Source organism: Arachis hypogaea, chromosome 4 (genome assembly GCF_003086295.3).
Source record: "Arachis hypogaea cultivar Tifrunner chromosome 4, arahy.Tifrunner.gnm2.J5K5, whole genome shotgun sequence".
NCBI lineage: Eukaryota > Viridiplantae > Streptophyta > Magnoliopsida > Fabales > Fabaceae > Arachis > Arachis hypogaea.
Genome location: NC_092039.1, coordinates 69,986,938 through 69,996,403, shown reverse-complemented (window position 1 = coordinate 69,996,403; position 9,466 = coordinate 69,986,938). Strand labels below are relative to the sequence as shown.

At 35.3% G+C, this 9,466-nt stretch overlaps 1 non-coding gene across 1 annotated transcript; it reads right to left on the bottom strand.

The window, feature by feature from the left end:
* Positions 1-9,108: 9,108 nt before the first annotated feature.
* Positions 9,109-9,215, bottom strand: LOC112799281 (small nucleolar RNA R71). Its single transcript, XR_003200857.1, has one exon. It is a non-coding gene; the product is annotated as a small nucleolar RNA R71 (small nucleolar RNA).
* Between the last annotated feature and the right edge of the window lie 251 nt (positions 9,216-9,466).

Below are 9,466 nucleotides of genomic sequence, written 5' to 3'. Positions count from 1 at the left end.
ACGTTAGTAGCACTAATATAGCCACTAACGTGGCTCTTCTCTGCTTCTTTTGGCCTGAAATCAAACAAACAAAGTGCATCAAGGTAACATACAAGATGATCTTTATATACTAAGTGTGCTAATAATACTCAAAATCAAAACTTCACTTAGTGTGATCTATTTTATCATATTTACCCTGTATATTAGCTAAAATTCACCTATGCTTGAGATTTTGTTTCATGCAGAGATTTTTCATGCTATTACTCATATATTGGCAATATTTGTATGAAAACTAAACAGAAATCTACTGAAATGACTACTAAAAGTAGGCAATGATGCACGCGCATCAGTGGATAGCACCACTGTATCTTACCCAGTGTCACATTCAGAAACACATTTCATTATCATAACATTTCATTCTCATTCATCTATTCATTCTTAATTCATACCCGAAGCAAGTGGATAACACTACTGCGTCTTACCCGATCACGTATATCTTAAACATAATCATTATCAGCCATAAATCATAATTTAACATAGCCCTCAGGCTCATTACATAAATACTACTTCTGCCACCCTCATCATTCATTTTTACCTCTTTCTTCACCAATAAGATATCTTTTCCAACAGTCCCAACCATACTTCACTACCATAAAATATATCTACCAGCCTTTAAATGACAGTTATAAAGGCTTTGAAAGCTAGAGGAATGATTTAGAAACACAATAATTCATATTTCAAAAAAACAGGGGCTGTGCGTATGCACACCCCTGCCGTGCATACGCACACGACTAAAAATAGGTGGTCGCGTACGCGACATCCTTGCTCGCGTACGCAAGTGTTCCAACCCGAATGGACTGCTCGGGTCACGTGTATTCCTCACATACGCATGCTTAGCAGAAATATCAAAAAGCTGCTAAGTCCATAATTTCTGTTTTCCACATCAATCTTTGATCGCCATAACTTTCTCGTTTCAAAACACTTTTTCTCTGTTCTTCAAATGGTGTAAACCTCTTGAACCAAATTTTCTTTCAAGACAATTTTGATAAAATTTAGAGGTCTAGAGGCCATGTTATTCTCAACCAAAATTTGCCAAAAATCAAGATTTTTCTTAAAACATCCAAAACTTAACTTTTAGAGCAATAAATGTCAAACCTTTTAAAATCTAAACCAAAGCTTACCAACATAGCAATTAACCCTTCCAATTCATATTTTAATCTTCTCTGTTCATCCCACAACTTCCTCACACATACCAACTCACCATTTTAATCAATAATCCAAATTCTCAAAAAATTTTATGCCAACATCATAAACAACATCAACATTTCCATTGCAAATAGTCACATACAATATCACATATAACATCAAAGTCTCAACCACAATTTCAACATTTCTAACCCTCATACATGTCCACCAAATCCAATCATCAACAATATAAATAGTTCAATCTTGCCCTACAGTTAGCTAACCATACCTCATCAGTTATGGAAAACCGAAACCATACCTTGGCCTATTCCTCCCTAAGCCCGGAACACCTCAATTATCCACTGTTCCTCAAGATCCAAAGCCCCAACTCCTTACCAATTGAATTTTCAACTCCCAGGATTCAATTCTAAGCTTCTAATATCTACCAATTTAACTCCAATGTAACATAATTTTAATCTAATACGTACAATTCCATTCATAACCACAAATTAATACCTAAACTTCACAGAAATCAAAGTATTCACAAGGAATATGAGTTTCTCACCTTATCCACGGGTGACATCGGCAAAACCCAGTGATTATCTACTGCTAGAGTACCCCTAAACCATCAAAATCACAAAGTCTCTTAAATTCCAAAACTCAAATCACCAAACTGAAAAGGGGAGATCTGGGCACGAAATCAGAATTTTCTTACCAAATTGTTGGGTGAGTTTTGTAGAGAATTTCAAGATGAATGCGTGAAAAACATTACTTTTTGATTTCACTAGGAATAGTTACAAAGAGTGTGCAACACTTTGTGAGTTTCAATTGTTTAGGACTAGCTTGAATATGTGACATATAATTCAACCTACGGACTATTTTTTAATCTTACTTGAAATTGAATCAGAATTGTGCTTCACCACTTTTTCTTAAGTAATTGACTAAGAAATTAGCGGTTAATTAATTTAAAGAGAAATTAAATTGCCAAGAAATTGGAATTTGATTATTTATGATTCGTCGTGATTGATCATTGCATACCTCATCCAAATGGACACAAGGATTGTTTTCTAAGGAGTGAACATCTCTGACACCTTAATATCTTTATCATCTTATTTTCTTAACCAATTTTAGTTTGCTCTTGTTTAATTTTTTATTTTCATGATATTTACTATTGAAACTCTTATTTTTGATTGTTTGACTAGAATAATCAATTGACTATTGTTTGCTTAATCCATTAATCCTCGTGGAAATGATAATCCACTCCCGTGGTATTACTTGATACAATCCGGTGCACTTGCCGATAGTTTGTGATTTATAAAATTCGAATCAGCTATGGCCTGCATAGTAGCAGTCATGTTCTCTATAGCAGTAATAAAATTCACCGGATTATTGCTATCGGTCATTTTGGGTCACTCATTATCTCTCCGACCTCTTCCTCGGCCAGTCCGCATCCACGAGACGTCATTTGGTTCCTGTTCACACCAAACAATTGATATCAAGAGGATCAGTCTCAATATCTCAAGTCTAGTGCCTCATAGTTCCAAATCCATGCTCATGAACAACTATGCTACATTTATCAGTTAGATAATCCTAAATAGCATATACACACATCCGGAGTATGCCCAGAGGTATAGTCAGTCCGTCCCTAAGGCTTTACAGGAACAAATTGCTCTGATACCATAATGTAACATCCTACCATGCAGAGCTTTACGCTTAAGTTTATAAAACAGAGGTGGTGAGGTATTACGACCTCTAAAGGTAAAACTGTGTATATAGACATATATGAAAAGAAGTTTACCTAGGAGCCTTGAAGAAAGGTTGAGTAAAACAAAACTTGAAAGTCACATTACACTCAAAATGGTTAAGCGTAAAAGGGATAGATAATAGCACACAGAAAGCATAATTTACATCAAATATAGAGCTCTAGAAAGTGACATATAGCAAGCTCCAGACTCTACCTGCAAGGCAAAGGCCAATTAGAGTATATATATACATATATACAACCCAAAAGTTTACCAAAAGACAAAATATAAATCCTAATACTCCAAGTCAACCTCTAGAAGGGACAAAATGAAGAACTTATATATATATATATATATATGTGTGTGTGTGTGTGTGTGTGTGTGTGTGTGTAAACTAGATATACACTAAAAATCCACCAAAACATAGATCCTGCATCTGAAAAACAACAGAATATGTATGAGATGAGAACTAGAGATTCTCAATATGGTAAAGGTGCCCAATATAAATCATAAATAATGTCACAAAAAGCCAGAGGTATTCCTAAACTCCAACAACCCATATCAATAAACTTTTCACTAAAGCAGAAATATGGTGACTATATCTACGGATTTCTAATCTAACTCTTTGTTTTCCTTTCTCTGCAAACCTCCAAATCACCAAGTGGAACTACACTCACCGTCTCCTCCACCCGCCTAAAGGATCGCTCAGAAACAAACACAAGTAAGATAGACAAAGAAAATACAAATATGGAAAGTAGATACAATAAATAGATCAAGTAGCAGTTGATTATAGTTAAGCAAACAGACAAGCCAAAACAAATGCATACTCATTCAAAACATACAAGTGCATATGATGCATGTCTGCCCTATGGCTGATGAGTCTCATCTGTGGGTTAACCAGCCAAACCTGACATGTTCGGTAGCAAACCCTGGACAGTCTCTGTGTGTGTGCATCCCCAAGAGTCAGTATATATATAATCATTCATTTATCATCTCATTGGGGGAATACGGGGAGTAAAAGTGCCCGGTCATATCTTACGACGAAGGGTCAACAGAGTATCGAGTCTCAACCTGGAGCAAGTGGTGGCAAGCCACTGCATTGATACGAATTTTGAAAACCATAAACTAACAGGCAAGTGCACCGGGTCATACCATGTGATAACTCAGGTGAATGAGTGTCGACCCCACAAGGATTAATGGACTAAGCAACAATAGTTGAGTGATTAGGCTAGTCAGACAAGCTAGGTTGAGTGGTTTGGATTCAAATAGCATAAAACAATAATCAGAGAATGTAAGAAAGCAAGTAGTGAATGGGTTTGTGAAAATACTATGAGAAAACAGTTAAGGCTTTGGAGATGTTTAAATTTCCGAATTAACAATTCTTATCAACTACTTTAATTAAGCAAAGATTCAATTCATCGTAAACCTTTATTGATTAAACTCTAATTTCTTAGTAATTTAATCTCATCTAACTCAATCAACTGCCAATTTCTTGGTTACTTTATTTAAATTAGAAAATTAAGTCAAATTCTAGTTTAAGAACCACACAAGTACCCAAAAATAAGGAGATTAGATATCACGTATCCCATTAAATTTAGATAATTAGAGAATTGTGAGGAATTAATTTCAAGTTATTATTCAAGTGATTTAACTTTTTCAATATTCAAAAAGAATTCAAATAGAAAAAGTGTTATCTTCCAATATACTCTAATTCCTAGGATGAAGAAAGAAATCAATCGTTAAATTTAATTTAATGCATTGATTAAGAATAGAATGACAATAGTATTAATCCATCAAAATAAACAGAGCTCATAACCTTACCAATGGAGGTTTAGTATCTCATGGCTTAGAGAAAAACTTAGAGGAAAAAGTGTAAAAGTGTAGAATGAGGAAGAATAGGAGAAGAGCAGAGCCCGAAGGGCTAGATCTTTTCTCCTTTTATATATAATCCTAATTATTTTAATTTTAAATCTAAAACCCTAAAAAATATTTTAAAATTAATTAAAAACTAAATTAAGACTTCCGTGGATAGTTGAGAATGCGGACATGGCACTAAATGCCGAGCAGTGGCGTTTAGCGTCACCAAACATAACACAACTTTGGCACTTCTGAACACCTGGCACTAAATGCTGGGTAGTGGAATTTAGCACCACCTTCTCAGAATCTTGGCACATTTTTATGAGGCTCCTAGGGCTAAACATCGAGTTGTGGCATTTAGCACTAGCTTCATAAAGAGCTCGTACACGTTACGAGGCTTGTGGCGGTAAACGCCAGGTAGTGGCATTTAGTGCCAACTCAACAGCACCGAATTCCTCCTTTATCTTCTACACAAACTCTATCCAACTCACCTGAATTTTACCTGAAATTAATAAAATAATAATGCAACTCAAAGTAGCATCTATAATGGCCTCAAACATCAAAATCTTATAAAAACTCAACAAATCTACATCCAAATCACTAAGAAAAGATAAAAAAAGTTGCTCGGACATCACAATACCAAACTTAAATTGTTGCTTGTCCTTAAGCAATTGAAAACAATATAAACCTGAGATGTGGGTTTTCCTAAGAGTTGAGTTTTCAATTTTAGCTCCTGTCTATCCTCTGAGTAGGGTTAATAATACTGTGGTCATGAATAGTTTCAATATCTCACTATCCTTTGGAGGTTCAAGAATGCCAACAACAGTTAGAACTAGAATCTGGATAATATTATGAATTCTCTCTCTTTTACTTCTAATTAATCCTTGAATGCAGTAATTTCTTCTCTTTTCTTTGGTACTTTGCACCTTGAGTTCAGCCATGTGATGGGTAAGATTTACGACAGCTCAGAAATTTAGCAAAACAATTTCTTTGTCAATAGCATAGTCAAAACCGACAAGTAACCCTCCCAATCAAAGTTTAAATTTAAATTAAAAATAACCGAGAGTAATTAAACCTCGGCTCGTCTTCCCTAGGAACTAGTGACCATGAGCACACAATTTTGGTTGCAAGAACAAAAAGTTTTCAATAATGAAGCAAGGAATAAAGAGATAAAAGAACGATCCAAAATTTCAATTAATAAACTAATGGAGGAACTAAAGAACAATGTACATAATATGAACAAATAAGAGTCAAAATTGAGAAAATTGTGTTTCAAAATATAAATGGAGCCTTGGCTTGGGATGAGTTATGGAATTCCCTCCTTGCCATAACCACAACTATGATAATTATGATGGATTAATCGCACTTAGTCAGCCCTTAACATCGAAGAATAAGTCAAGTGAGCATAATTATTATTAATCCACAAATCCTAACTATCTTATTAATTACCTTATTAAGAAGCTAGCGTTAGTGGAAATAATAACAACTTACAATTCAAGAATTATCACTAAATGTCAGACATTATGACTCTAGTATTCCATATACTCAGTTCCCCAAGCGAAGGAGTAAAAATCTACCTCATAATCAAAATTTACATTTCATCAAACACATGGTTGGCATATTCACATAACATGGCAAAATTTGGGAAATGATATAAACTATGAGCCACAAATGATCAAAATCAATGCTAGTAACTCAAACAAACATATATAACCAACAATCATCAAATTCACCAACAAGAAATCCAAATTCAACTATTATATGTATTGACAAAGAAAATTAAAATATAAGGTGTAGAACAACTAGTGTAATAAAAGAGAAAATTAATGAGATACTTACAATAAAAATAAGAAAGGATCCAAAATTCAAACTTGAAGCTATAAAATTCTACAAACCCTAATTAAACCTAAGGAAAATTGAGAGAAAACCTAACCTAAACTACCTAAAACTACTCCTAAGTGTGTTGTATGAAGTATGGTCTGTTATATGGTATTAATGTGTGTTAATAGCCCTTCTAAATATGCCTCAAACCCTTCAGAAATAGACCTAGAAAACCCCCAAAACACAAGCCACGTGACTTTTTAATGAAGACACGTGCAAGGTAATGCAAAGGCATCTTAGGCTAGTTTCACTAGCCTTTTTCTTTGTTTTTAATAGGTTTTATGCACTTTCTTGAGTTATAAGTAAGCAAAGTGGGTAGAAATTCATGCATACCTAGATTCATCCAACTATGATTAATTTGATGTAATTTCATGAGAATTATGCTATAATTACTTGTGTGCTAAGAAGGTTGATAATTCTCATGACTTTAGCAAGGCTTTGATGCATATATTGGTTGATGATAGGTGAAGGAAGGCATGATGAGAAGTTAAAGAAGGAGCATGAAAAAGATGAAGAAGAAGCAACGTTTGTGGCCAAGTTAGACCACCAACGTTGCCTCAAACATTGGAAGGGAAGCAGAGCAATTATCTGCATAATTTCTGGGGCCCATGTTGGAGGGACCGTTAGACATCAAACGTTATCCCCAACGTTGTAAAGAAATGAGCTTTCTGGAGATTCTGAAAAATTACAGCGACACACCCACGTACTACACGCGTAAACGTGGATTGAATTTCTGACAATCCCCGCGCATGCGTAGCTGACGCGTACACATGGATAGGCAACGTTAGACCTCAAACGATACCTCAAATGTTGAAGGCTAATGTGTGCGATTGTGGCTTCAAAGTTGTGATTTTAAAAATGTGCAACGATGCATACACATCCATGGCGCGTACGCGTAACCTTAACTTTTGAGAATCCACACGCACGCGTAAAGTACGCCACGCGTGGATACGCATTTTCATCCCATGGGCTCAAACGGGTCAGGTATGCATACGTTTGGGTAAGCAGAGCGTTGGCCCTCCAATGTTGAATCAAATTCCAATGACAACAAAGTACCTACTTTTTCTGGTTGTTCTTATGAAAGGCGTTTGAGCCAATGTTGGCCATCAAACGTTGACTCCAACGTGAAGCATCAGAACGTGCAATTCAAACTGATCTCTTTTCAACATTCAGGGAAACCAATTGGAGCCATTTTCTTCAACTCAATTCCATCAAGGCCAAAAGCCCAATTCAGAGATTGAAGAGCAATGGAAGAAAGTGTATAAATAGCTTAGAATTTAAGTTAGAGGGGACGTCGGGATGTTTGCTTTTTTTTTTTACTTTTCAGTTGAATTGAGTTTACTGTAATTCTTCAATTTTGAGGGATGCATCTTTCAATTTCATTATCCATTTTGAGAGCTATGAACAACTAAACCCCTTTCATTGGGTTAGGGAGCTCTACTGTAATTCAATGGATCAATAGTAGTTTTTTTATTCTTTTTCTTTCTTTTCTCTTGATTTTTGTTAGAAAGCTTTCGGTCTTAATTCAATTAGATAGTTGTCTTAAGAGAGAAGCTATCCATAATTGGAATTCCTCGGATCCTTGAGAAAGGGATGAAGAATTGATGCTAGAAATGCTTTCTCACATTGGATTAGATTGGGGGTTGGATGGATATTGTGACATTTAATCCTACCAATACTTTGATCTATAAATTTGCGTGGTATAATCAGTGACCAAACTTCAATTCTTTCCATGAGTAATTAAATCAAGACATTGGGCAATTTTTCATGCTTAGAGATATTGGTGAGGGAAGACATTGGGATCCAATTATCTAAGATTGCCAAGCAATGTCAATGAGTGCATTGATTGAGGAAGAGATGAAAATGATTTGATCCGGAGAATTCAATATCTCCTAAAACCCAATGAATCCCCAATCTCTGATCTACCCATTCTTTTATATTCTGCTCTTTAATTTCATGCTAATTTCCCATTCCCATTTAGATTCTTGCAATTTAAGCTTCTGTCATTTAATTTCACGCAATTTAATTTCTTTCATTTAATTTCTTGCAATTTAAGTTTTCCGCCAAATTTATTTTCTGCAATTCTCAACCAAATCTGATTTTGCTCAACTAGCACAATTTACCAATTACATTGCTCAACCAACCATTCCCTATGGCATTCGACCTCACTCTATTGTGAGTTTTTACTTGACGATAATCTGGTACACCTGCCGGTAGGAAATTGTTGAGAGACAGTTTCCAGGTGAATCAAGTTTATGGCAATTTTTAGTTGTGTTTCATCAGTTGTTCATTTTTGTTCTCTGCAATTTTTATTTGTGTTTCATTAATTTTACCTTACTTCTTTACTTTCCAGCAAGCTAACCCACTAACTATTTGATAAATTGCTCTAACTAGGCTAACTATACTCTGAGAGGATGTGGGGAATAGATTCTTAACAAGGTTCTACCCTCTATAAAAAGTTAACAGGCTGAGAACTGAAGTGCAGACATTTAGACAGCAAGATGGTGAGACAATTTATGATGCCTGGGAGAGATTCAAGGAATTGACAAGGAAGTGCCCCCTTGATATGTTTAATAAGTCAGTGCAAATTCATATTTTCTATAAAGGGCTGAATCATGAATCAAAGAAAGCTGTGGACCACTCATCTGGAGGTTCCCTTAACAAGAAGAAGACCATTGAAGAAGCCATTGATGTTATAGAGACAATGGCTGACAATGAGTATTTTTATAACTCAGATAGAAGCAAAACCAGTGGAGTCTTGGAATTAAACCAAATGAATGAAATCTTGGTCCAGAACAAGATGATCACCAAACAACTGGCTG